This window comes from Podarcis muralis, chromosome 9 (assembly GCF_964188315.1).
Source record: "Podarcis muralis chromosome 9, rPodMur119.hap1.1, whole genome shotgun sequence".
Taxonomy (NCBI): Eukaryota; Metazoa; Chordata; class Lepidosauria; order Squamata; family Lacertidae; genus Podarcis; species Podarcis muralis.
Window position 1 is genome coordinate 81,660,516 of NC_135663.1, and position 21,146 is coordinate 81,681,661.

Sequence of the window (21,146 nt, forward strand, 5' to 3'; positions counted from 1 at the left end):
CTATGCTCATTCATGAGAAAGGCTTCAGGAGTAAACCTTGTGAGACATCTTCAGGAGAAGAAAAGGCTAAGGAGTAAACCCTACACAAATCACCTTGTACGCCTCCTTCTGGCAACTCCTGTAGCCAAGCAAGCCCAACGTCTTGCTCTGCTTTCCTTTGGACCCATCAGCGAGTCTGAGAGGAAGGTCTTGTCTTCTGGGCAGCCCATGACCGCCAGACACATTGCCCAGGCTTGCACCCAGGAGAGGTTACTTTGGTGCTGCCAACACAGCTAAAACAATGCAGGAGGCAGCAGTTACCTCTGCTGGACTTTATAGGGCATAACCAGCACTTGGTTTATTGTGCCTGGGAACAGACTGGAACCCAATGGAGCTGCTGTACCAAGGGAGCCATCTGCTCCCTGTAACCAGAGCCCCTGTTTTGTACACACACACACACACACATCAAATATTAGGCAATTAGTGATTAGAGATTAGGTATCTGAAGAAGTGTGCATGCACACGAAAGCTCATACCAAGAACTAATTTAGTTGGTCTTTAAGGTGCTACTGGAAGGAATTTTTTTTTGTAGTGATTAGAGACAGAGCCTTTTCAGAGGTGGCTCCTGGATTAAAAATGCCAACATCCCCAGGGGCTGCTCAGCTGGCACAATTGTTTAAGCCATTCCTGTTTACTTAGATGGACAGGAGCTTCCACCAGACCTCATTGTATGATGGAGGAAACCCAACAGGCTTGCATTTTTCCTTGAGAACAATCTTTAAGGGGACGCAAACTGGTGATGTGGGGGGGGGGTGGAGCCAGGGGAGGATGCAAGCAGATCCATTAGTGGGTGGGCACCTCTTTTTCTCCTGCCCCAGCTGCTAATATGAAAAGTTGCCTCAGTTCACAAACCACTGTGAACTGTGCAAAAGAAGCACAGTGTTCCGGCAACCTGCACACAATAAACAAGGCAGCAGCTCTCCTTCTGGATGTGTGAGTCTGTTTTCTCTTTGCTGTTGCTGTTGCTCATATTATTTTACTCCTTTTCAATTTGATTTCAGTGTGTTTGGCTGCAGTCCAAAGAAAGTTTATCCCACTTAATTGAAATCATTCTGACTTTATTGTGTTATATGTGGCTTGCCTGATTGTAGGCATTCAACTCCAGAGAGCACCTTCTGGATTGTTTCTCATGCCCAATGAGTTGTTTATTTTGTGCTAATGATTTTAATTTCTTTTATTGTTTGCCTGTTATACCAAATCTAAAATAAAACTTGTGTAGGGTTAACATTTCTTCAGTATTTATTTATCTGAAGCATTTGTATGTTGCTCTTTAGCTGGCAAAGCTCCCAGAGCGGCTTACAGATAAACAGCACAGCACAAAAAGAAAAGTGGATGGGGAGGGAAGATGGGGGTGGGGGTGGACTCCAGGCACCAAATTCTTAGGGTTACAAAGTTCTTGGATGGACTAGCTTGGATGGAAATGGCAAAAAAGAAGCCTTGGTGGCCTGTGAAAAGCAGGTCTTGGTAGTCCCTGGTGACCCAACCTTCCTGCAGGTGGCTCTCAGGCAGCCTGATGTTGTTGAGGTACAGGGTGGGGCCTCAGCCTTAATGGGGTCCAGCTGGACTCTACCAGCTTCTTGTGACTGATTGTGACAGGTAGCCTCGCAGAGGCCCAGTGCATATTGTCACCTCTGAAATTGTTGGTCTTTGGATTCTTTCTCAAGGGGCTGGTGGAACTGGCTGCCTCTGAGAGAGAAGGAGGGGGCCAGTACAGCTGCTGAGAGCAGAATTCCACACCCTCTCTTTCAGAGGATAATGTGGCCCTCAAGGCCTCTCTATGTGGCCCTCAGGACTCTATCTAGGCCACATCTCACCACTGATAATGATGATAAGGGTGTCCCCCCTTTTACAGGGACAGCAAGTTTGCCATGCCCCTGCATGGAGAAGAGAGGTGGATTCTTCCATAGGGAGGGACCTTGAGGGCTGTGTGGGGCATTTTGCCCAATGCAGGGAGGTGGGGAACAGGCTCCTTCAATCGCTCTGACCCACACTTCCCCCTCTTCTTCTTTTGGCAACCACCCTCCCACCTTTCACAGGAGGGCCTTGGGCTGTTCTCCTTCTTATGGGCTGAGTAGGATTTTTCTGGGAAGGTCCTGATTAGCTCTTTATAAACGACTTGGATGAAGGAATTGAGGGGATGCTCATCTGATTTGCAGATGACACCAAACTGGGAAGGGTAGCTAATGCTGCAGAAGACATAATCAGGATTCAAAATGAGCTTAACGGATTGGGGAACTGGACTCAAACTAACAAAATTAATTTCAGGTAGGACAAATGTCAGGTTCTGAACTTAGGCAGGAAGAACCAGATGCACAAATATAAGAAGGGGGACATCTGGCTTACCAGCAGTACATGTGAAAAGGATCTATGGGTCTTAGTGGACCACAAGCTTAACATGAGTCAATAGCAACAAAAAAGCTAATGCTCTTCTAGGCTGCATTCACAGAAGTCTAGTGCCCAGAGCAAGAGAAGTAATAATCCTGCTCTATTCTGCCTTGGTCAGAACACGCCTGGAGTCCTGTGTCCAATTCTGGGCACCACAATTTAAGAAGGATGTTGACAAGCTGGGTGGGTAGAGGAGGGTGACCAAGCTGATCAAGGGTTTGGAAACCAAGCCTGATGAGGAATGGTTATCTGCAAAAACAAACAAACAAAAAACCCCCAAAACTTTGCAAAATCATTGCAGGAGATCTTGTGATCCTTACCAGGCCCCAATGGCGAAGGTGGTTCTGTTAGTTTGCAAACCACCTGAAAGAGTCTCCTGTTGCTGTTTTCTGCAGATGCAATAGAGGCGGTGAAACCATTTGGATCCATTAAGTGGCAGGGGCGGACCATCCGAATTGGTCCCACCTCTCTGCAGAGGGGAAGGGTTGCGGAGAAGTCCAGTTGCACCAGGAAGTGATCTGATCACTTCTTTTATTTCACTTTTACTTAATGTCAGATCACCCACATCCATAGAGGTGAACACCAGGACTAAGGCATGTCCATGACTATGAGTTGGGCCAAACTTATTCAGGGACAGCCCCATGGAGGCCATGTTTTCTATGAAGTCCTGAGCAGCCCCTTGTAAGGTTGTGTCGGCATGGATGTTAAAATCCCCTAGGACATCCAAGCTAGGTGTCTCCAGGAGAACATCCGCCAAGACCTGAAGCAGCTCGGGCAGGGAATCCCTAGTGCAGATGGGACGTTGGTACACCAAAAGGAATCCTGTACTGCCCCTATTGCCCAACTTCCAGAACATGCACTCAGAGAACTGGGTCTTCCCAATAGGACGCCTGGTTCAAGCTAATGACTTCCTAAAAGTCACTGCAACCCCCTCCCCACCCGTATGACTTGGGTTGCTGTGCGTAAGAAAAACCTGGTGAACAAGCAGCAGCAAGGACAGGCCCATCTGCTTCATCCAACCAAGTCTCTGTCACACATGCCAGGTCAAGGCCCCCATCATGAACAAGTCATGGATGACAGCCGACTTGTGAATCATTGACCTGGCATTGCACAGCAACACTTTCAGGTCATGTGGGTCTCCCTTGTTGATTCCAGTATCCTTCCGGTCAAGACCAGACCCGGAGGTAGGGATAGTCCTCAGACAACGACTAAACCTGCCTCCTCAGCAATGACATGGTCTGGTCTCCTCCTCCTCCTCCCCATGATCACTGAGATTGGGTGTCCCAGTATACCCCCCCCCCCGAACCTGCCCCAGCCATTCTGATGGCTGGGGCCCACTCCCAGGCAGTCCTGACCCTCTCCCCTTCAGAACAGAATACAAACTATACAATAAACCAATAAAACAGTAGAAACTAATGAATAATAACAATAATTTACAGTTATACTAAAATTAAACTAATCGCCAGCCCCAACTAAATGTTTATCCCACCCCCAACAGAGCAAGAAACAAACACCCCCCCCCCCACAAAATTTAAAACAACACAGATTAAAAACTATTTAAAAACATTTAAAAACATTTGGAAGCATTTTTGATGTTTGTTCCAGTGAGTCTGGGCTCTTTGGGACTCGCACCAGGAGGCTAAAGCAGAGCAGGGTGAGTCTGGTCCCCGCCCCCCAGGCCAGGTGGAGAGGGCCTTGCAGGGAGTAAACCGAAGTAAACTGAGAAATCACTTATTTTGGGAGTTTTCATAAATGTTCATAAATGTACCAAGCAAACACACACACACACACACACACACACACACACACACACACATATGCCACATGTCTGAAACCCATAGGAAAAGTCCTAAAGCCATTTTGACTCTTTCAGTCACCTCAAATATTTCTCTTCAAGGTCGAAGGAAATGCAGAAACCTCCCCATTGTCTCTGTCCTCACAAATCCAAATCCTGCCTTAAGGTGTGAATAGGGTGAGTCTGTGACCTGGCTCGGGAATGAAGTATTATCATTACAAAAGAATGGCCAGGCTCCCCAGTCAGGTGACCATTAACAGGTAACCTGGCAGACAGGGTAAAAACTGTCAGGAAAAAGCAGCAATGCAAAAGCAAGCTGCAGGTGTCTGGAATGCAAAACACAATGTTGATGTCTGGGACTGTACTCTTGGAAAAAGGGGGCAGTCTATTCAGTGTTCTGAGCACCGGATGTTAGCTCAGAGTGTCATCTGACCTGTACTGGAAGTACATGGGTTGAGTCTGTGTGGTCTTCTGCTTGAGACTGGAGGGTACAGACATATTTCTCTGTACTGCTAGAGTGACAGAAATAAAAGGATGTAAATAGATTTCTGTCTGTCTCTTTTCTCCTCCTGAGGGAAGCAGGGAGGAGGGAGGAGTGTGTGTGTCCCTCTCACGTTGAGTGGGATCGCCGATTTGTGACCTTGCCTGTATCCTGCCGGGGAAGCAGACGGGAAGGTCATCAAGGATCTCGAGCCGAATGCCTGGTGTGAGGCCAGTTCCCTCTGACTGACGGCTGAGAATCCTGACAAAAACAACGCACTCAGATTTCTGTTGTAGACCGCCTTTTCTGTGATGAAAGTATGACGTATCTGGGGGGTGGTCTTGGGCTACACCCCTTCTGTGATGTATGTATGATGTTTCTGGGGGTGGTCTTGGACTCCAGGGTGGGCAATTTAAAATGTCTATATAAGGCCTGCACGCATGGGTCGGGGTCCTCCTCCTCTCTCCTGCATGTGAAGGGGGGCACCCTGTTGCAACAGTTAATAAAGATCAGGCTTACTAGCTGCTTTGCTTCTCAGTATTCTCTGGTTGGTCTCTGCTATTTTCTCCTACTGATAGACAACTTACAAAACGCTATTGGGAACCCCATAAAGGAAAAGGAGCAGGTTTTTTTTTTACTTATATCACTTGCCTGCAGGGAGGGAGGAGAAGGCTGCACTTTTGCACGGCTGGGATGTTGCCTGCAGTATGAAGATAAGAGTCACAATCTCTGGCCCTTCCTCTTTTTCCTGCAGCCCCAGCTGCTGCTTCTCTCTGGTCCTGCCCGCTGCCGGCATGTGGCCCCTGGAAGGCTGCCTGGAGGAAACGCAGCCTTTGGGCTGCAGTCAGGTTCCACGCCCGTGACCTCTTCATTGCAATTCCGATATGCCAAGTTTAGACAACGGAGGGAGCCCCTCTGTTCAGGGGCACAAGGCAGGACTGTGTCATGGTTGATGAATGAGGGCAGCCACAGCCCTGCTTATGGCTTTCTGGGAGCATCTGGTTTTTACTGGAGGAAACTGGCTTCTACACCACCTGGACCTTTGGCCTGATCCTTCCTCATGACACTTCCGCCTTCTTTAAACTCATGCCACAATAAGCGTTCCCTATGGATCTGCCTAATTGCTGATGGATTTCCTGCAATGCCTACTAGATGGCATCGTGCTGTGCTGTGCATGTAAGGAAAAGACGCACAAGCCCACATTTTACTTGGCCGAGGGCTAAAGGAAGCCCAGTCTTCTGTCTCTGAGACGGCCTTGATCAATGGTGCCTCCATTAGACCTGCAGAGTAGCAGGTGCTGGAGTGTGGACTCTTAGGAGCGGACTTCTGCATTTATGCCATTCTCACAAGCTCCCAGGGGCACCTGGCTGGGGCTTTTGGAAAAGAGCAGTGGGCGAGATGGACATTGGATCAGATCCAGCAGTTCTTCTACTCATCCAGTTACTGTGTGTCAAAAATTATTTGCAATGAAGCCCCACTGAATTCAGTCAGACTCATGGAGACCTCCACATTCTATGAGGCTGCTTTCAATGGAACGTCATTGGGACTCATTTTTGCTGGGCTGCTCGGTTTCTCCTGCTTTTCTTTTCTAGAGCTCGGGACAACTGGATCCCATCTGGATGCCGAGTAGGCAGAGACCTGCTAGGTACACAGAAGGGCCGATGCTGCGGGTTCCAGGAGGAGACAGCAGGTAGTGGTCAGGGCTGGCTCAAGATCCCCTCCCACCTATTGATCTCAGGCAGATAGCTTCACTGTACTATTTTTGGTACCTGTCAAAATGTTTTTTATTCATACAAACCTACCCAGATGTTTAGCAAGCTGGTACAAGTCTTAATCTGCTATGAGTCTATTGTTATTTTAACTTTTCAAAAGTCTTAAATCACTGTTGTTAATTCTTCTTTAGTGATAATTTTATTGTTTGAGCATGTAAACCACTTTGAGGTTTATTACAATCAAGCGGTGCGTAAATTTTATGAAACAAATAAAGAAAATAAATGTTGGAGAGCCCTTGAGCAACACAGCCTCCTTAGCAGTAGTAGACAGCAGAGTTGCACAGAGGCACTCCCCTGACCTCCTGAGGTTGAGGAAGGGTGAGGAGGCCATGAGATTGGTGTGGTACCAGTATAGCAGAGAGGCCCATCTAATCCCCCCCCATGGCATGCACCCTGGCTGCTCTCCCTTTCCCCTCCCAGTAAGCAGCAACAGCCACTCAACCACCAGGAGGTCAGCAAAGCGTCTCTGACTCACCCCATCACCCACTGCGGGCACCCTTCCTTGGAGAGTCTACCTCCTGACTTCCTAAAGACAGCTTCCGTCCTGATCTAATGGGTAGAAATGGCAAGGAAGTGGATTTTGGCTCAACTGTAAGCAAAACCTCCTGGTGGTAAGAGCTGTTTGGCAGTGAGCATCAACTGCCTTGGAAGGTGGGGGACCATCCTTCACCAGAAGCATTTAAGCAGAGGTGGGATGGTGCTTGTTAGGGGTGCTGTAGCTGTGAGATTCCTGCACTGAGTCGGGGGTGGACTGGATGACTTCCAAGATCCCTTCTAACTTTAAAATCATATGGTCAGGTGTTTGATGGGGCTTCCATACTAATGCTCCATTGCATTTCCTGGGGAGGCAGAAGCTCTCTGTCCTGTTTGGTGGTGGGTTAAGGCATTCAGTTTTAAATCTTCAAGAAAGGGGTACACTTTGCAATATGTAACCATGGCATTGTTGCTAGTTCATTTTTTAAAAACCAATTAAGCTCAGTTGTGGCTGAGTTAACATTGAAAAGTTCTCTGCAATCAGCTGTTGACCCATGGAAGATACTCCTTCAAGAGCTGTGTCATTGGGGTGGCCAAGGATTTTAGAAAGAGGGCACCATCTTTCTTGTTTTGTTCTCAGTGTTGTGACTGAGAACAATTGGCGCTTAATAATTTCTAATGTACAGGAAATAATAGATCTATGAGCAGGATTGTATTTTTGTATCCCTTTTGATTATTATTTCCCCCCAGGTTGCCTTCTGCTTTGGGAAGGAAAGGAACAGAGCAGCTGAGGAACACAAGGCAGAAAGAGCTCTGAAGGAAAGGACAAATACTGTACATCTCAATAAGAAACACATTGGCCTCTTCAAAATGAGTGTCTTGTCTCGAAATCTGCCTGGTCAAGGTTTAAGGCTCCTCTCAGAGCTCCCCTCGCCTTTTAACTTAAAAACATGGTCTGGCAAACACTTTCTTAGTGCTGTTTTTGCAAAGGTTTGATTTCCCCTTCCTTTTTTCTTGCAAGGATCCGAGTGAATGCTGCGTGTGGGTCTGGCTCTGCTTCCACAGTGAATCTTGCTCCTGCCATCATCACCTGCTCCTCCTCCTCCTAGAAGTCCATAAGAAGAGCGCTGATGAATCAGGCCAGTGGCCAGGTGAGTCAGCTCTAGGGGACCATCAATATTTGTTGGAAAGAGGCTTGGCCCCCTCAATATTGCACATCACAGCCTCAGCGGCTGGCTCCTCCAAACAATGTGACATCACCCATGCATCATGCACGTGACACCACCCCCTTCACTCTTGGGGGCAACCTGGCGCCTCTGCCAGTGGCCTGTCTTGTCCAGCACTGTGTTCTCACAGAAGCCAGACAGATGCCCATTGTGGGAAACCTGCAAGCAGGTTTGAAAGGCATCTGTGTTGGTGGCCACCCCTCCCTCCTGCAGGAACAAGTTCTATAGTTTAACGATGTGTTGCATGAAGAAGGACTTCCATTTAATGCCATCTTATCAGGAGATGCATCATTGGAACTAGGCCTTTGGTGTGGTGGCACCCCCACTTTGGAACCCCCCTCCCTTAAATATGAGACAGGCTGCTGTCTTTTGGGCACCTATTGAAGACTTTCTCCTTCCAACAAGCCTTTTAAGTAGAGAGATTTTCCCTTGTGCATCTGCACTGGAATAGTTTTTTTAAGATGATTTATTACTTGTGTGACTGCTGTCCTGGGCTCCTTTGGGAGGAAGGGTGGGATATAGAGGGTGGGACACAGATACATAAAATTATATAAAAGATGCATTATCTATTAGGGGAAAATGGCTTGCAAAAATATGTATTTTAGACAAGATTGCATACAACAAGATGTGTGTAAGGAGAAATGTGCACCAAATGTTGATGCAAGGAACTTTAATTCCCCTCCATACTCCACAGATGGTTGCAGAAATGTGGTGAACTGGGAAAATGAGAAATTAAGGGAAATAGAAATGGAACAATTGTCCATTTTGAAGCTGCCAATTGTCTGCACTTCCAGCTGCTGGGAAACCCCCAGCAGGACAGGGTGGCAACACAGAGCTCCCATTCTGACTCCTTGGTAGTCCATGCATTGCTGCTTCTGAATGCAGAGGTTCCAGTGCCCACTCCCACCGTTCGGCTTCTCTCCCACAAATTGGTCCAACCCCTTACAGAGGAAGCTCTCAGAGTTATGCCAGCTGAGGACAAAAGCTCTCTGCAACAGACAAGCCAGTGCTTCCTCCAGATTGTATCAGTGACAAACTGTGTTGGGTTTCCTGCATGCGGTCTAGCATTGCAATCGTGCTCTGGAATCCTTCTGACCCCAGGGGCCCCAACGCCTCCTGCCCCCTCCGCTTCTCTGCCAAGCCACAGGCCTGCACTCCAGCTCCAAGGCTCGGCCACAATCAATTCCCCACTTTCAAATATTTATGAAACGCTGATGGATTTTCTAAGTTTGAAGCCGTAGCTTTCATGGAATTCAGTTTTATTAGCTGGAAAGTCAATATTTCCACTGCGCCGTCTCAGGGTTGTTTTCATTCCAAGTTAGGCTTCAGCATCACAGGGCCGACAGCTCTTTGACCGGTTTGGATGTTAGTTGCTTAGGATATTGCTCAGGAGGAGCCGGGATACAGCAGTGATGATCGGGGCTGGAGGGGCGGGGGAATGGCACAGAAGCAAAGGAGGATCTAGCTTCTGGCAGACACCTGGGATCTGTATGGCAAGGATTGGCAGTGGGGTGGAGTGGGTCGGGGCTGCCCCGGGTGTCATCACTGAGGGGGTGACAAAACCGCACCCACCGCACGCCCCTTCCTACACCACTGCAGGAGCCCTCTCTCCATTTTGTGATTTCCAGAAATCGGAAGCATTGCTGCCTCCAGCTTTGCAGGCAGAGCACAGCCTTTATGGCTTTGACGGCCCTCTCCTCCATGAATCTGCCTAATCCAGAGGCGTAGCTGGGTGAGGCGGGGGGCACTGCAGCATGCCTGAGCCATGAGTCTCTCCTGAGGGGGAGCGCGGGGCTTGTGTCTAGCCGCCCTGCAGCTGAGGGGAGGCTGCGGAGAGGCTCCACGGAGCTCGCCCTGCCTTGGCTTGCCCTGCCCCCATGGGTGGCTTGCTCTGCCCCGACTGCAGGGCGCGTGCACCACCCTGGGCACCTGAGTGGCTAGCTACGCCGCTGAAGGTTGGCCCTGTTTTCCTTGTTCCATAAACAGTGACAGATTTTTTATGGTAGGGGGTGGACAAGGAAGATAAAAACAAATGGCTCGTGAAACTTTATGAAAATCTAAATTAACAGCCTCTAAGCATGTAAGAAAAGAAAGATGACAGATCAACAAGCAAAAAGCAAGCATGTTTGTGTGATTGTTTCTTTGTGTCAAGAAGAACTGACTTTGCCCTTAATGCTACTGAAAAAAATGGCTTCTTCCTCGCAATATTCAAAGTGGGTTATTTGCTTGATTAGTCCATGTCAAGCAGCTTCTGGTCTAGTCAATTTCGGTCCCACTAGTACTGCTTAGGCTCTTTTTTGCACTAGTGCATATGTTTGAACCACAGAGAGGTCTTGCCTGATCACATGCATTATAGTTGACGGATTGACTAAGTCTGCCCCAATTCTGCATCCATACAGTTGTGGGGGATGAGGCATCCCTCTGTTGTAGCTTCGGAAGAGGCATTCCCTGCCCTCTCTCACACAGCAGGTAACACCTTTGTTAAAAAGGCACCAACTCTAATGTCTGTAAGTACTTGCATTTTTAAATCCCCCCTCCCATATGTGTGCTGTTCAATAAATTGGGGCATCGTTTTAGCTGATCAAAGCGTATCTTTTTGCAATGTCCTCCTCCTCATTGAACTATTGAATTGACTGCATCACAGGGTCCTCAGGTCTGGGGCCCAATGTGATCCTTGAGGCCTCTTTGTCTAGCCATTGGGACTCTCTCTAGGTTGCAGCCCTTCTCCCCAGACCATGCCCTTCCTCAGCCCTGCCCCACAACCTCCTCGAGGGCTGTGGCCTGGCAGGAATGCTTCCTTGAGTTGCAGTGATGCCTCTTGCTTGCCTGGGTGGAGAAATGGGGGTTGAAGAGATTGGGAAGAAACCTCTGACTTTTGCAGGAATGGAGCAAACTGTACCTAGGTAAGTCACACCTGAACACTTTTGCTTCTGCACCACCCCCCCCCCCGCAACAGGCATGCTATGAGGGAAGGCAGCCCCCAAATTGAGAGTTCTCCTGTCCCTGGGTTCAACATGGCAGCTCTATAAACAACAGCAACCATGAGGCGAATGTGGAAGCTAAACTTCAAAGGAATGAAGGAGAGCATGAACAGGTTTTCAATACGGTCAATGAGATTTTTCAGGGATTTTTTCAGCACCCATTCATTGCTGGTGAGTTTTGGCTTGCTTTAAATTCCAACAAGGAGTTGGCAGCTCCTGCACACAGAAATCCACAAACTGTGGATGGTGGAGACCGCCTCCTCATCCTGATCCTTCCAGGGATGAGGAAGAGGAAGACAGTATAGATTTACAACACAGGTTTGAGGGAGGTCACAGCTCAGAGGCAGATGAGAGGGAAAGTTGAGAAATCATGGGATAGCCAGAACAACACCTGACTGACATGTGGTCATTAGAAAGCATCCCAGACCCTCCATCTCCCAGAACCTGGTGAGCCTTAAAAGTGGAGAGCAAAGTGCTCAAAGACAGAGGGCACGTAGCAGCAGCCATAGAGGAGACAATGAGAATGACGAATGAGGAAGTGGGAGGGACGGGGGGTGGAGATTCACTCGGAACAACGCCATGATCCAAGAGGGTTCTATAGGTTGGGTTCTATAGCCTCCCTCTGTAAAGATTGAAATAAAGAAGGATGGTAAGATACTTTCCTGGGAAACCAGCTGGGAGCCGCTGACAGCATCCTGACAGCCTGTATGCTCCTTACCCAGCCAAGAGGATGGTGGGCTGTGATCTCCAGAAGATGGCAACCAGCAGTCCTGTGGTGCAAGATGCCCACCGCAGGGCTCTTGGCTTGAGATCTGGCTGAAGGAGAACCCTGTTTTGTCCCCCAGGGTGAGAGCTGGGAGGAGCTGCTGTTTTCTGTGGGTGGTAAAGGCCAAGAATTACTTTTAAGAGAGGACTTTGTGTTTTACTTATTCCATTTGGATCTTCTGTAGTTTATTCTGGGAAAATCTTTTTTAAAATTAGAGGGCTTGGGGTGGAGTGTCACAGAGTGTGTGGAGAGGAGGAACATTAGCAGGTTCTGGCTTCAAAAACACCCTCTTCTCTGTCCTCACGGGGCCTGAACTGTGAGAAGTGAGTTCTGTAGCCTCTGCTTTGGGGATTAAAGGCAGCAAAGGGAAATGTTTTGAGCCCAAAAGACAGCTGCAGTCATGGTCTGGGTTGGAGCAGGACATGATGGCGCCAGAGTCACCAGATCCCAAAAGGACGGTCAGTGAGGCAGCCGATGCAACATGGAATCCACATATCCAAGGCAATACGTCGACCATGTTCTGTTGGGATATTTCATTTAGGATGCTTCTGAATCCCTGTTCCTGAGAGTTTCTCTCTGGGTTTTCATATTTCTAAATGACCAGGCATCATTTTTGAAACGGAACCGCTGCATCCGGAATTCTCCATCATCCCATTTTGCTGTTTCCAAAATTTTGGACCAAGTGCTTTGCTTCTCACTGTGTCCATATTTGGCATGGAAGGAGGTCTTCCAGGGCGGGGGTAGCTTTTTCCAAAATCCCTCTTTCTCTACCATTTGCAACCAGTTCCCTGTCTGTTCAGGGACAGTTTTATTAATATTTGTAAAAATATTTATGGACCGCTTTTACATTAAAAATATCAATGTGGTTTACAACTAAAATGCATGAAGCCATATATAAAAAGTTAAAAACAGGCATCAATTAACCATTGTGGAAAGATGTGTTCTTCATTGTCTGCACAGGCCTGGCAGAATAGAAAAGTTTCCCACAGGCATTTAAAAGTTGGCACAAATGATGCCCCCTGGGTGTCTAGTGGCAGAGTGTTCCGCAGAACTTGGCCAATGACACAAAAGGCGCCATTTCTTGTTGCTGTCAAATGAGCCTCACCAACTCGGGGAATGACCTACAATGCTCCTGCAGATGATCTCAGTGACTGAGCTGGGACAGGCATGTAATGCCTTGAGAGAAAATATAATGAAAATGATCTACAGGTGGTACATGACCCCAGTCAAGCTCGCAAAAATTTACCATTTGCCCAATAACAAATGTTGGAAATGTAATGAGACTGAAGGTACCTTTTATCACCTTTGGTGGACCTGCCCGAAGATTAAAGCCTTTTGGGAAATGATCTATAATGAAATTAAGAAAGTCCTTAAATGGACCTTTTCTAAGAAACCTGAAGCTTTTCTCCTGGGCATGGTCGGCCAATTGGTGTCAAGGAAGGATAGGACGTTTTTTATGTATGCTACTACAGCAGCAAGAATTCTTCTGGCAAAGTATTGGAAGACACAAGAACTACCCACTCTGGAAGAATGGCAAGCGAAGGTGATCGACTACATGGGACTGGCAGAGATGACCGGCAGAATCCGTGACCAGGGGAGAGAGACAGTGGAAGAAGACTGGAAGAAATTTAAAATTTATCTTAAAAATTGTTGTAAAATTGAGGAGCACTGAGATGTTAAGGTGTTAAGAAATAAAGAATTGCAACTGTAAACAATAAGTTAAGGAAATAAGAATGTAATGAAAGTGATTTAATTAATTAGTTGGAGGGTTGCTGAAGAAAGGTAAAAACAAGGATGCAGAAAAGGGGAGGTATGGGGAAGTCCGCGAAGCAAGGTGCATGAAAACAAGATTATGAAATTATACATGTTTATATGTTTGTATGTTCTGTTTTGTTTATTGTTTGCTTTAGTTATGTGTTTGGAAAACCAATAAAAATTTATTTAAAAAAAAGAAAAAAGACTGAGCTGGGACAGAAGGCTTCAGGCAGTCCCTGAGGCCCCCTGAACCTAAGTTGCTCAGGGTTGTCTAAATTAACCCAGGAGCCTTGAACTGGGCTTGGCGGTAGGTAGCCAGCCAGTGCAGCTGCTTTGGCCATGGCGTTGCCACCTGTTCTCAACCAGCAGTCTGGCCACATCCGTCCACACCAGCTGGAGCTTCCAAGGGGAGCCCCACATAGGGTGCTTTACAGTAATCCAGCCGCAAGGCTGCCAGCACATGAACTACAGTGGTCAGGCTCACCCTGTTTTGGAAGGGCTGTAACTGGGAAACCAGATGAAGCTGGTGGAAGCTGGATCTATTCCTGGCCACCGTGGGCTCCTCCAGGAGGAAGGGTGGGAGTGGATAGAAAATAAATAAATATACAAATATATAACACATAAATATTTTGATGGCAGAGGTTGCAGGAAGGGAGAGCAGAATCCTGCTTACCCACTCCAGGCCTCTTCACCACAATTAGGAGAATTTCCGCTCTACCTCCTATCCAGATGCTGCCCTGGGAAGGTTGAAGAGACACCTGCCTCCCTCCCCTCCTTGCGCCAAACTGGGGGGAGATGCAGAAAATGGTATCTGATTTCCTGTCCCTTCCAAGCCGGCTGCACCGAGCACAATCTTCAATTATCTCAGATCTTAATATGTGTAACAGCCCTTATCATTGATCTCTGAATCGTCTGTCCTCTCTTAAATCCTGCCAATATTTTCCTGTGCATCTCTTTCATGGCACTGAATTTCATCACCTGCTCCCTGGCTGCATACAAATACACACATCTCTCTCTCTCTCTCTCCTTCACCTCACCCCCCCCCCCCCCCCAGCCAGCCCCATCTCTAAAATGTGCTGGTCATTAATTTCATGGCTAGTTTATTTATAGACCACAATGCTTCATTGCTTTTCTGTCTTCCCGCAGGTACGCATAGAGGAGAAATTCTGCGGAGCTGGAGAGGAGAGCGAGAGAGCCCTGAATGCAAAAGCCTGCCTGCGAGGAAGAGTGGGGAGAAGGACTCTTCAGGCATTTAAACTGGGGATGAGGAAGCTGTGGTCCTCCATGCACGGTTGGACGATGACTTCCATTGTCCCTGATCATTGGCCAGGCTTGCTGGGGCTGATGGGAGCTGGAGTCTGGTTCCCTATCCCACATTTGTGTGGCAGAGCTGCTCTGTCCCCGTCTGGGAGAGAAGAAAGCTTCCGGGAAAGGACTGCTTCCCTATCGAGGGCTAGACAGCCTCTGGCTGCAACTTGGAGAAAGTGGGCCTGCTTTTCCTTTCTCCCTCCTATTTCTTTTTCGCTGTGTGCTGCGTAATTTTAGATTACCATCTTAAGAGCAGGCACCTTCATAGAACTGCTTTTCTGAGAGCCCTTTTTCATTACTAAAGGGCAAGGAAAAAATACTGTAAATAAATAAATAGATGCACACATGCATGTAAACCATGTTTTGGTTCTGAGGACATCTTTGCTGCCCAGAGGGCTGTCACTGAGCTTGGGCCAAGCTCTGCTTAGACATCAGAAGCTGCTTCATATCCCAGGCCTGTTTGTCCATCAAAATGAAATGGACTTATTCAACCATTCCTATCTCAGGCAGGCCTGAGGAAGACTCCTGCCTGAAATCCTGGAGAGCTGTGGCTGGCCAGTATTGACAGAGTTGAGCTGGATGGGCCAATGGTCAGATAATGGGGATGATGGTGATGATGATAATAATAATAATAATAATAATAATAATAATAATAATAATAATAATAATGTATTATTTGTACTCTACCCATCTGACTGGGTTTCCCCAGCCACTCTGGGCAGCTCCCAATAGAATATTAAAAACACCATTGTCAGGGAACTGCCATCAGTGCCGGAGGGAGAGAGCGAGCTCCAGAGGGATCCCAGAGAGCGTCCCGGGATTGGGAGAAGCAGCCCATCTTCTGGGGAAGGGAATCAGCTTAGCTCCAGTGGAGAAGGGGGGCAGATGGGGGAATCTGAGGGGGAGTCACATGACTCCTTGCCGGGGACCAGCGGGGGGAGGAAGGGTCCTCCGCTGCCTACGCCCTCCTTGCGCAGAAGGCTTCTGCGCAGGGAAAGTAGGAGGAGACTGGGCGTGAAAGAACTTCTTTGTTGGAAGAAGTTTAAGAAACGCCTACTGACGGATTCTGCCAGCGATTGAGACAGCCACGGGTGAGTGGCTGTCCAGACAGAAAAGGTTCACCAGCCAGGTGTGGGCACCGGCTTACGCACTAGCAACCCCTAGAACCATTACAGCAATCCGTCAGTCCCTGACGTTGCTTGTGCGCAGCCCCAGAGAGGCAGCACGATGAGCCAAACAGAGCTGGCCAGAGGAACAGAGCAAGAAGCCTTGGTGCGAGGTCTGGTCGAGAGGAACCGAGACCTGGAGGCGCATGTAGCTACACTGACAGCGCGGCTGGAGGAGAGACGGGCTCAGGATGCACAGGTCAGAGCCACCCCGATAGGGAGGAAGGTTCAGGGGCTGGTACACAAATTTGGTGGAAAGCCCCAGGACTACAATGCATTCCGAACGGAAATCCAGTACGCTTTGGAACTGCAGAAAGATGACTTTGCCAATGACGGGGAGAGGGTGGCTTACATTGTGGGACATCTGCAGGATGGGGCGCGTGAATGGATCAGGCCCCCTAATGGCGATGCAGAATGATGCATTGAAAGACCTCAAGAAATTCTACCAGGCGATGGACGCGATGTTCTGCAGCGAGGTTGAGCAAAGCGTGACACGACGGGAGCTGACGGGGTGCAAGCAGGGGAGCCTGTCCGTCAGAAACTACTGGTCGCGGTTCGCGATGTTAGTCCACAAGCTTGGGTGGGATCTGGGCTCTGAACCTATGCAAATGTTGTTCGAGGGGGGTTTGTCCCCTGAAGTGAAAGACGAATTGTCCCGAGTGCCCCTCCCGCGGTCGATGGATGAACTCACAAAGACTGTGCTTGCGATCGGGGTACACCAGGAAGCGCGGGCTCAGGAGAAGCGGGAGATAAGGGCGGAACGTTTCCATGACAACCACATTCCTGAAATGCCGAGGGAGCCTTCCCAGGCAGCGGAGCCGATGGAAATTGATGCAGCGCACGCGCGCGAAGTTTCAAACGCCGGTGAAGGTCGGAAAAGGGAGGGAAAGGAGTGGAAAACTACCAAGAAGTGTTTCCTCTGTCAGCGACCGGGACATTTTGCAAAGGTCTGCCCTCAACGAAAGGCCTGGCAAGGCATGATGGGGGCTGCAGGCCACGACGAGAAGGGGGAGGAGGGGCAGGTGCAGGGAAACGTCAACGCCTGGCTGCCAACCAGCGGGGCCAGCAGCCAGGTCAGCAACCAATAGAAGTGCCTGACCCCCCCCAAGGCAGCGGTAGCCATAGAGGTGGTGCTAGAACTCCCAAACGGGCACCCCGTCAAGGTGGAGGGACTGCTAGATTCTGGCAGCTCGTGTAATTTCTTCAGCAGAGACTTCGCTCTGGAGCACCAACTCCACCTGTTGCCACTAGATTTTCCCTTGCAGGTGACCACCATCGATGGCAGGGAGCTCCTGGGAGGGGAAGTGACACACCAGACACCGCCAATGCGAATGAGGGTTGCCAGGCACACGGAAACCATTGCCTTTCACGTGGCCACGCTGGCAGGACCCCCAATAATACTAGGAATGAGCTGGCTGGCACTACATGACCCGGTGGTGTCATGGCATCAGCGGTCGGTCACCTTTGGGTCAGCTTACTGCTCAGAACACTGTCTGGGAGGGAAGGAACCAAGAATGACTGTAGCCAGGGTGGCGGGGTTGGCCCTGGAGCAAAAAGGGCAGGTGCCACCACAATATGCTGATTTGAAGGAGGTCTTCAGTGAAAGGGAGGCAGACAAACTGCCCCCCCACAGGCCCTTTGACTGCCAAATCAACCTGCTTCCAGGGGCTCAGTTACCAGTGGGTAAGCTGTATGCCATGTCTGACTGGGAGCTGCAGGAGCTGCGGCAGTTTATTGACAAGAATCTGAAGAGAGGTTTCATAAGGGAATCTAAGGCGGTGGGGGGCAGTCCAGTGTTCTTTGTGGACAAAAAAGAGACTAATCAGCCCAGATTAGTCGTGGATTACAGGGCCCTGAACCTGGTATCAGAACCAGTGACTTTCCCAATGCCCAGGATTGATGATATTTTGACACGTGTGAGGCAGGGGAAGATTTTTACCAAGCGGGACCTCAGGGGAGCCTACAATCTGATTAGGATAAGGGAGGGGGACGAATGGAAAACGACCATGTTCACCCCCCTGGGGGCTTTTGAGTACTTAGTCATGCCATTTGGATTACAATCGGGCTCGGCCTGCTTTCAAGCCTTCATGCACCATGTGTTGGGGCCCCTGCTGTACAAGAATTGCGTAGCCTTTTTGGATGACGTCTTAATCTATTCGGACGATGAAAGGCAACACGCCAGAGACATCAGGGAGGTGCTACAGAGATTGAAGAAGCATCAGTTGTGGGTCAAGCTGGAAAAATGCCAATTCCACACCAGGGAGGTCGAGTTTCTGGGATACAGGCTGTCAGACAAGGGACTAGCCATGGATCCGGGCAAGGTAAGGGCAGTGCTGGAATGGAAAGCCCCCAAAAACAGAAAGGATGTGCAAAGGTTCCTAGGCTTCACCAACTTCTATAGGAAGTTCATAAGGAACTTCGCTCACTTGACAGCGCCCATAACGGATTGTCTTAGTAGCAAAAAGAAGTTTGCGTGGACAGAGGGAGCGCAGCAATCCTTTGAAAAACTGAAGAGGGCATTTGCCTCGGAAGAACAGCTCCTGCACGTGGATCTGGAGAAGCCCATGAAACTGGAGACGGACGCGTCCGACTGCGCCATTGGAGCGGTCCTTTTGCAGCCCGGGGACAAGCAGAACTGGATGCTGTGTGCCTTTTTCTCGAGGAAGCTGAGCAAGTCAGAACAAAACTACACAGTGTATGACTGAGAACTGCTTGCCATCTATGCAGCATTTCGGCAATGGAGACATCTGTTGATCCAGGTCCGAACTGACCACAAGAACTTGGAATACTGGCGGACCGCGCGAGTGCTCCATCAGAGACAGATCAGATGGTCCCAGGAGTTCACCAAGTTTTTCTTCGAGATCCGATACGTGCCGGGAGAGGAAAATGTAAGGGCAGATGCTCTCTCCCGGAAACCGGAGTACATGGAAGGAGAGGGGCCACCAGAGACCAGGCACGTGTTCCCCGAGGACCGGTGGGTGTGTGGGGGAGCGTTGGTTGGGAAACGAGAACTGGCAGGGCTCACCAGAGACGATGAGTTTGCTCAGACGAAAATCAGGGAACTCAGGGACGGAAGGGAAGTCAATGGAGGGTTCGAGGAAAAGGAAGGGCTATTGTACTTTAAGGGGGCGCTGTATGTACCGGGGGAGACTTTGAGGGGGAAGGTACTTAAACAACTCCACAACAACCCAACAGCTGGGCACTTTGGACAGCACAAGACCATGCTACTTGTCACCAGGCAGTTCTGGTGGCCAAAGGTGAGGGAAGACGTAAGAGAATATGTACGAGGGTGCGACCGATGCCAGAGGGCAAAGGGGGAAAGGGCTGCCTGCGACGCCTCACCTTTTGGCATCGGCGCTGTCCTTAGTCACCGTTTTCCAGACGGAAGAGAAGCACCGCTCGCCTACTTTTTCAGGACGCTATCTCCAACGGAACGGAATTACAGCCAGCTCGACAAGGAGGCACTGGCACTTGTGGCTGGAGTGAAGAGGTTCCATGAATACCTCTATGGAAGGACTTTAGACCTCATCACTGACCACAAGCCGCTCCTGGGCCTCCTCGCCAGTGATCGTCCAACTCCACCGGTCCTGTAGTTGTGCACGCTGCGATGGACTGTTTTCCTGGCTGCCTACCACTACCGGCTCGTCCATCGCCCAGGGAAATCGCTGGGCCATGCCGACGCCCTCAGCTGTTGCCCTCTTCCAGCGTTTGTGGAAGACCCGGCTCCATATTCATCGCTCCTCCTGATTGAGGATCTTCCGGCAGCGCCTGTATCGGCTGCCACTGTGGCCTCCACATCTGCCCAGGATCGCACCATCAGCCGTGTGCTCAACTGGGTGTGGAGGGGGTGGCCACAAGGGCCTTTTGCATCGGAGTTCCAGCCCTTCGCAACCAGACAACATGAACTCTCGGCTCATCGCGGCTGTCTGCTGTAGGGAGACCGCGTCGTGATTCCCCAAAGACTCCGTCAACGCATCCTGGAGGCTCTGCACGTTGGCCACCCGGGAATTGTCAAAATGAAGGTGTTGGCTCAGTGTTACATCTGATGGCCTAACATGGACGATGCCATCACTGCCTGGGTGTCCGCCTGTCAAGTGTGCCAAGAATCGAGGCCTGCACCACCAGCAGCTAAGGGTTACACCTGGGAGACGCCAAAGACACCCTGGTCGAGGGTGCACATCGATCTGGCCGGCCGCTTTCACGGCCGGACCTTTATGGTAGTGGTGGACGCCTATTCCAAATGGCTGGAGGTGGCCCTGATGCCCTCCACCACTACCAAGGCCGTCATCCGGGTGCTGCGAGGCCTCTTTGCAACGCATGGGTGTCCTGATGTCCTTGTCTCTGACAACGGACCACAGTTCATGTCAGGCACTTTTGAGCGGTACCTTTTGGGACTGGGCATCCGCCATGCCCTAACGGCACCATTTCATCCATCCAGCAACGGGCAAGCAGAGAGAATGGTGCGCTCGGCAAAAGAGGCACTGGCGTGCCTGGACTGGGGAGACTGGCACGAGCGGGTCGCTGAATACTTGTTCGTGCAACACATCACCCCTCATGCGGCCACAGGGCGGAGTCCTGCTGAACTGCTTATGGGCCGCCGCCTCAGGTCACCGCTCGACCGGCTGCACCCAGACTTTGCCGTGGCCGAACCCCCAGGCTGTGCCAACGCGCCACGGTCATTTGTTCCAGGAAACCAGGTCTTTGCCCGGAACTATGTGGGGGACATTCCTTGGCTGCCAGCCACAGTAGTGGGAGTCACTGGACCTTGCTCGTACCAGGTGGCACTCCAATACGGACGCTTGTGGTGCCGGCACATAGACCAGCTTAGGCGCAGGGTTGGGGACTTGGATACTACCATGGTGCCCCCAACTGCGCTCGTGGCTCCAGAAGAGACACTTACAGATGGCGAGGCTCCACCTACACCTCCCTCGCAAACTGCCAGCGTCGAGCCGAACCAAGCCACTTCAGAGGGTCTGCCAGACTTACCACAGGCTCAGA

The 21,146-nt window shown here is 49.9% G+C and overlaps 1 long non-coding RNA gene across 1 annotated transcript; it reads left to right on the forward strand.

Annotated features, from left to right (window-relative positions):
- Positions 1-907: 907 nt before the first annotated feature.
- LOC144328915 (uncharacterized) lies at positions 908-15,331 on the forward strand. The gene is made up of 4 exons (XR_013394306.1): positions 908-972; positions 5,455-6,390; positions 7,968-8,097; positions 14,821-15,331. It is a non-coding gene; the product is annotated as an uncharacterized LOC144328915 (long non-coding RNA).
- The last annotated feature ends 5,815 nt before the right edge of the window (positions 15,332-21,146 follow it).